Genomic DNA, 7,205 nt, shown 5'->3' on the forward strand with positions numbered 1-7,205 from the left:
CCTCCCAGGTTCAAGTGATTCTCCTGCCTCTGCCTCCAGAGTAGCTGGGATTACAGGCGCTCACCGGCACGCCCAGCTAATTTTTGTATCTTTAGTAGAGACGGGGTTTCACCATGTTGGCTAGGCTGGTCTTGAACTCCTGACCTCAAATGATCCACCCCCGTCAGCTTCCCAAAGTGCTGGGATTATAGGCATGAGCCACTGCGCCCAGCCTTCTACAAGAAAATTTTTAAAAATTATATACATATAACAGAAAAGTTACCACCTTAGCATTTTAAAATACAGTAAAGGCTGGGTGCAGTGGCTCAGGCCTGTAATCCCAGTGCTTTAGGAGGCCGAGGCAGGAGGATTGCTTGATTCCAGCAGTTCAAGACCAGCCTGGGCAAGATGATGAGACCCCCGTTTCTACAAAAGATAAAAAAAATATAGCTGACCATGGAGGTGCATGCACCTGTGGTCCCAGCTACTTGGGACACTGAGGCAGGAGGATCGCTTGAGCCCAGGAGTTTGAGGCTGCAGTGAGCTATGATCATGCCACTGCACTCCAGCCTGGATGACAGAGTGAGAACCTCCTAAATATGAAAAATCTTCCTCTCCCTTCAAAGGCATTCTGTATCTGTGCCTGTGTGTACATCCATTGCATTTTCATGTTTCTAAAGCATGGAGCTCGTGGGGAAAGCTGGTCTGTGTTTAAGTGCCTGTGTACCACGTTTCTTCCACACACCACCCAAGTTGGGCTTGGATATGGAAGGGGGAGAGTAAAAACGTTATTGTGGTTGGGTGAATTACTCTATTAGGAGAGTAATACCTACTGCTGGGGTACGTGGGGAGGGGTAGAATTTGGCAGCAGTGTCCATATGTAAATATGTACATATTTTTAACTTAGTACAAGTCAGTGCTTGTCTTTATGCATTTTAGATCTACAAAAATGATCCCGACTAGGGAATAAAATAAGTGGATTTTTTTTTTCATGAAAATTTAGATGTAAAAACCCAGGAGTTTTTTGTGGCCTATAATTTAATTCCTAATGTATCAGACATATTCCAAGTTTAACAGATTTTTTTTTTCTTTTGGATTCTGGCAAGTATGTTAACAGGAGGCAATTATGTGAATTAATATAAAATCCTTTTATTAAAAATACAGAAGAGCCTTCATTTTAAAAGTAATTTAATATTCCTTCTCTGATGGTGTTGATGTCATGAACTTGTTTGATTAACTCTTCAAATGGTTTCAAAGCGCTTAGGGTGGTAATTTATGAACTTCTAATTGATTTCCCCAATCTTGGTTTGGCAGAGGCAGGCCTCCCGGAAACCCTGAGGAGGCTGGAGGCCACTCTCAGCTTCCTTCTCAGACCAGGGAGCCGGCCGGGATGGACTTTCCCGAGCGGCCAGGGGAGAGGGAGCTCTGGCACTGGAGACCCAGACCATGACGTCTGACCAGGCCCATTGTGGTTCCTGAATCCTAAGCAGCTGGGCCTTCGCTCCCTCTGAAGATGTGTGGAAACACCACAGGCGGTTTCACAGGAACTATTTCCCACTGGGCCTCACCTCAGAACAAGCCTTCCTTGTTCAGGGAAGGGCAAGACTCGGGAGGTGCAGCCCTCACCATGGTCCTGCCGCTCCACCACTTCCTGTCCAGGCCACTTATTCGTCACTAGTCCTGCCTCAGATGCTACACAGGGGACGCTCTGGGCCTTGGGAAGGTGAGGGGCTAAGGCTGCCACCTCTTAAATCTGCCACCCACAAAAGCTTGCAGAGAAATCAAGGCCTTGGCTGGACCCAGGGAAATGATCATGTTGCTTTTATTGTGTGCGCAGTGATTATCTACTCTCAAAACCTTCTCGATAGTGGCCAGGCGCAGTGGTTCACACCCCTAATCCCAGCACTGTGGGAGGCCGAGGCAGGCAGATTATTGGAGGTGAGGAGTTCGAGACCGGTCTGGCCAACATGGTGAAACCCTGTCTCTACTAAAAATACAAAAAAAAAAAAAAAAAATTGAGCTGGGCGTGGTGGTGCGTGCCTGTAATCCCAGCTACTAGGGAGGCTAAGGTATGAAAATCACTTGAACCCAAGAGGTGGAGGTTGCTGTGAGCCAAGATCACGCCACTGCACTCCAGCCTGGGTGACAGAGTGAGACCTTGTCTTAAAAAAAAAAAAAAGTAAGAAACCTTCTAGACAGGGAATAACTGCCTCCACTTTACAGATGAAAAAATGAGGGTCAGGGAGGTTAAGAAACAACACACCAAGCTAGTAAGGGGTGCAAATGGGACTCAACCCAACAGCCCCACATCCCAACCCACCGCAACAGATACTTCACTGTATTCTTGGTCACAAAGTATAAGCTCCTGAGGGCATGCCTGGGCCTCTCAATTCTGTATGCTTCCCTCCCCAGAGTGGAGCCCAGAGTCATGTAAATTTGCAGCAAGCGGCTCTCATGGGCCTTGGAATCTCACTACCTGGGCTTCAGCTTCCTCATCTGTCAAATGGGGATAACATTCACCTCACTGGTTGCTGAATTAAATGAGATCATCTAAGCCCTTGGCACATCCGCATGGGCTCAAAGAGGGTTTCAGGGAGCAGGGACAAGGAGGCGGCCAGGAGGGTGGGTGGGGAAATTCCCAGCTGTACTGGGAGTTGTGTTCCCAGCAGAGAATAGGAAAGAGTGGATGGAGGAGTTTGGCCGGGGCGGAGGTCTTGGTAGGGAGGCTGTGGCAGAGGAGATGGGCTCATGTGAGCCTGAGCATTGTCCTGTGGGTGACAGGGTCCATCGCCTCCTGCGTGACATGCAAGAGAGTAGGAGAAAGGACTCTCCCCAGCTAGTCAGTCTCTGGTCACTGTGTCAGGCTGCTAGGAGATCTGACCCCCTCATTACTGTGGAAGGGGTAGACCCAGAAACGTGAATGGTCACGAGAAGAGGAAATTAAAACATTATCTGCTCTGAAATCAGGCCGAACAGGACAAACAGCTGACTCCTGGCCTGAGAACTTGGAGTGGCTGTTTCCAAGCTGGGCCTCCCTGGGAGAGGGGCCCTGGTTGGAGTTTAGGGGTTGAGAGGAGTAGGAGAGTGAGATGCCACCAGGCCTCTACCCCCACTGAGGGGCACCAGGGCAAAGGGGCTGCACCCCCAGACTCGGAGGCACACTGGGTTCTGGCCTCTGCCCCTGTCTAGGCTGCATGACCTTGGGCAGAACACTTAGTATTTGTGTCTTTGTGTCCAATCTGAAATGGGGCTGTGCTGTCCACCCCTCATAGAGCTGTTGCAGTTATGAGGAATAAATGATTCCTGCTTGTCAGGAAAACTCTTGGAACAGTGCCAGACACACAGCACAGGAAACATTGCCAGTCCTCGAGGCCGCAGTGTCTGGGGAAGGCTTGGTGGAGGCTGCTCATCCTCGCCCTGGGGGACTCAACTGGGCCTCCCTGGGGCTGCTGGAAAATGCTCACAGCCCAGCCCCAGGCCTCAGGGCCTCCCCTAAGCTCCTCATCTACTGTGGGGTTGACAACAGCCATGGGAGTGCCACCTGCAGACAGGAACAGGTTCCCACCCAACCCAGGTGTCAGCCATGACTGAAATATCCCCAGCAAGGGCTCCAGCTTGTCTGATGCAGAGGACCATTGACTTTTTCCTCACCCTCAGCACAGATCTGCTTTTGCCCACGAAGATCCTTCAGAGCCAAGTGAGCTCCTGATACCGGAGGGGGGCTGGGAAGTGCTGGATAGAGAAAGGCAGGTCCCTGGCTAGGGCTCCACCCCGACAGACCGAGGTGAGGTCAGGCACTCCTGCCTTCGCATCCAAATGTTGTATTTTCCAAGACCACCCTGGCCCGCCACGCCTCCATCCTGTGCCTATAAAAACCTGAGACACACAAGCGGCTGGACGTCCTGAGGAACACATAGGCAGAAGAAGACACAAGCAGCTGGTTGTCAAGAGCACGCCGGCAGAAGATCATGCCGACAGGCACTGGCAGGCCTGCAGACCATCGAGCAGCGAACAACGCGGAGTTTGGCCAGAGCGATCGGAGGAGAAGAGTCGGCTGCCGAGTGGCCCAACTCCAGGGAAAAACCATCTCCCTTCTGGCTCCCCCGTCTGCTGAGAGCTACTTCTACTCAACAAAACCTTGCACTCTTTCCCCAAGCCTGCCTGTGATCCAATGCTTCCCATACACCAAGGTAAGAAACCCCGGGATACAGAAATCCCTCTGTCCTTGTGATAAGGAGGGAGGTCTAATTGAGCTGGTTAACACAAGCCGCCTATAGACAGCAAACTAAAAGAGCACCCTGTAACACACGCACACTGGGGCTTCAGCTGTAAACATTCACCCCTAGACACTGCCACGGGGTCACAGCCCCACAGCCTACCCATCTGTATGATCCTCTAGAGGCTTGAGCAGCTGGGCACTGAACAAGCGAGCCACACCCCCATCGCATGCCCTGTGAGACAAAGGAACCTTTCCCACTTCACTCCCACTAACTCTCCTCAGACCCACCCCATGCCCACCCCAGCCTCCATGCCCAACGCTCCTTCCTTGTTAAGAACTCAGCTCAGAAGCCCTTCAAGTGTTGTTTGTTAATGTCAGAGTCCTTGGATTTGTGGGTGGGACCAACCAAACGATTTTCTCATGACGAGAACAAGGAGGGACCACAAGCTGAAGGTGGGGGCAGCGGAAAAAACATCCAGTGCCAGGGACCCTCAGGTGCTGGTGGCTGTGAGTGTGGCAACCTCTCCAGACATCCTCCTCGTGCCCCCTCCTCCTGCTCGCTGGAGCATTTTCCACTTTCCCGAACAATCAGAGCCCCCGGGCCTAAATGTTCTTGAGTTCCAGGCCCATGAAGGGACCCCTGGGGTCAAAGCACAAGGGCACCAGGGTCTAATGGGAGAGCCCTGGTCTGAGACGCAGGCCCGTCCCGCTTCCTGCCCACACAAGTCTGAGATGCAGGCCCGTCCCACTTCCTGCCCACACAGGTCTGAGATGCAGGCCCATCCCGCCTCCTGCCCACACGTGGTGCCACCTACACTCTTGGACGAGTGGCTCTGATCCTTCATGATCCAGCCCCATCCCCCATCTCTACCATGACAGCGTCATCCCCAACCCCATCCCCCCACCAGGATTGAGAAATGCTTCCAAACCCGTCACTCTGACCAAATGATGCTTTTGCGTTACCTGGGACACAGGGAGAATTCTCATCCCTGGAGCTTTAAGTACTTTCTTGTCTTTGATGCTGCCCTACACAGGATCCGAGTCACTCCAGGGCCTCGCTCTCTTTTGCCCCCGAGATTTCTCCCTCTTTACTGGCTAAATGGACAAACGTAGAACCTCGTCGGAATAAATATGATACAATGCATCCAGTGCTTCACAAGGGCTCGATGAGCTTTAATCCACCCCATTATCCTTTAGAAATGGTCATTGAACTGGAAGTTCAGATTTGGAGAAAGAGAAATGGAGAAAATTCCATGGCGTCTCTAGTAAAAGGACAGTAAGAAACCTTTCACACTAGAAGGAGGTCAGCTGTTCCCCACAGCACCAGGAACAGGGTGGAAAAGGGGCTTCTAATCCCTACACCCAGGCCTCCAAAGAACATGTGGGTGAACCCAAGGGGTGCCGGCCTCCCCACCCAAGAGCCTTACCTGGGTGCTCAGGGGGCTGGCCAGGTCAGGAGGTTCTGATCCGTGGGGCATGTGGCAGCTGCACACCCAGCCACCCCGACTGGCAACAGAGGGCCTATTTTTAGGGTCAGATCTGCTGACGCTGACCTTGCGTGCCGTCCAGTCTGAGAGGAGACCTATGACATCTGCTTGCAAAATGATTTGCCAGTGTGACCTGAAACCCTTGACTTAGGAAGCACTGTACCTGAAGCTCACATGCTTGTCCCTGGTCCAGCCACAAAGGCAGGACATGTGGCCGCCAGGGCAGGGATAGACAGGAATTTTCCAACTTTGTTTTCCTGGGATGGACGAGGCCTGGTGTCTACAGGCCCTGCCCTGAGCCCTGTCACAGAACAGCTAGAACAGGGGAGGTTTGCCCACTGGCACAGATCCCATGGGAGGGCCAGGGCGCTCAGGATGGGAAGAGGTCTCTATTCCAGTCTTTTCTGAGAATTTGTGGAACCATCTCTAGGAGGCCAATGGAAGGGATGCCACATCACACAGGGTGATCAATGAAACTCTGAGAAAGACTCTAAGCTTGGGCAGAGTTTGTGCTGTATGGCTTCCAGTGAGACCCCAGCAAGCACCCAACCATGCTGGACTTCAGTGGAGATAATAATCATAATGCCCTCCTCTTACGTTGCTACGAGGACTGAATGAGATAAAGAATTTAGTGGTATTAGAATATTTAACAGTCTGCAGTGAGCCAAGATTGTGCCCTCCAGCCTGGGTGACAAAGCAAGACTCTCTCTCTCTCTCTCTCTCTCTCTCTCTATATATATATATACACACACACACACACACACACACACATATATATATAATGTTAACAGTCATTCCCAGGTCTCTCTTCTTGGCCCTTTCTTCTGTCAACCTCCCTCCTCAATGGCTCCAGCATTCTTTGGGATCCCTGAATGGGATCCCTTCCACCAAGCCCTACCAATGTAGCCCCCCTTTTTAATACTTAGGGGCAAAATCCTGCCCAGTCTCCTCTAATTTTCTAGTAAAATCTTCCCAGGGCTTGCTACAGTTCCTTATAATGAATAACGTGGTTCTCCATTCGTAGCCATCCTTGTCACCCTCTCCGGGGTATGCTTTAGTGTGTGAAGGGCTGGGAGAAGTAGGGAAGGAGGCACCAGGCTCCCACATCTTTCATTTAACACAATCTTCTTGCACTGAGGTCATTATATTGTCCTCTGCAACTTTATTCAGCAAACCAAAGATCTTCCTCACAATTTGCTACATTAGCTACTGCCAGTTTTATTATAGTGATTATTTCTGCTAGTACTATTCATTGCTAAGTGACTTAGCTTTTATTGATTTCTTGGTGTGAGGAAAATTCCCAAGGCAAACACACAGAATCTGAGTGTACAATGAAGTCAGAATGTCAGAGTCCAAATGTCCCTGCTGTCAAGTGCTGGAGTCAAAACAGCAAGGTCGAAAGGCCCTTCTGCACTTATCCCAAGAACTAAGGGAGTCAGAGCTGCTGGAATTGCCAAAGATAGAGAAGAAAGATTTCTTCTTAGCTGAAAGCCTGGGGGGCAGCCCCAGCCCCAGCCCCA

At 51.0% G+C, this 7,205-nt stretch overlaps 1 protein-coding gene across 2 annotated transcripts in view; it reads right to left on the bottom strand.

The window, feature by feature from the left end:
- The window catches only part of DUPD1 (dual specificity phosphatase and pro isomerase domain containing 1), a 36,326-nt gene extending 30,610 nt beyond the window's left edge, over positions 1-5,716 (bottom strand). The window contains exons 1-2 of one of the 2 annotated variants that reach the window (XM_033209286.1): positions 5,626-5,696; positions 5,162-5,293 (exon numbers count right to left, since the gene is read on the bottom strand). The gene's annotated coding sequence lies outside the window, so the exon portion shown is untranslated. Of the gene's footprint in view, positions 1-5,161; positions 5,294-5,625 lie in introns of both variants that reach the window. The other variant, XM_033209285.1, reaches the window with a different exon arrangement.
- Positions 5,717-7,205: the final 1,489 nt, after the last annotated feature.

This window comes from Trachypithecus francoisi, unplaced genomic scaffold (genome assembly GCF_009764315.1).
Source record: "Trachypithecus francoisi isolate TF-2019V2 unplaced genomic scaffold, Tfra_2.0 Lachesis_group9, whole genome shotgun sequence".
NCBI classification, from domain to species: Eukaryota; Metazoa; Chordata; class Mammalia; order Primates; family Cercopithecidae; genus Trachypithecus; species Trachypithecus francoisi.